Consider the following 237-nt stretch of genomic DNA (forward strand, 5'->3'; position numbering starts at 1 on the left):
TATATTTTTTTAATATGAAATTTCTATACTTATTCTTACCTCTTTTGATCTATTTTTTTTTTATGAATTGATTTTGTCTAAGGCTTCCATAATATTTATGTTTTGATATAAAAAATTTTATTTATTTTTAATTAATAAAAGGTAAATATAAAAAAACAAAACACGTTTTTATTGATGTTTTTTTCATTTAAATATAACTAAAAGTAACGAAAGTATTATATTTCGATTAAACTGAAA

Source organism: Glossina fuscipes, unplaced genomic scaffold (assembly GCF_014805625.2).
Source record: "Glossina fuscipes isolate IAEA_lab_2018 unplaced genomic scaffold, Yale_Gfus_2 118259, whole genome shotgun sequence".
Lineage (NCBI taxonomy): Eukaryota > Metazoa > Arthropoda > Insecta > Diptera > Glossinidae > Glossina > Glossina fuscipes.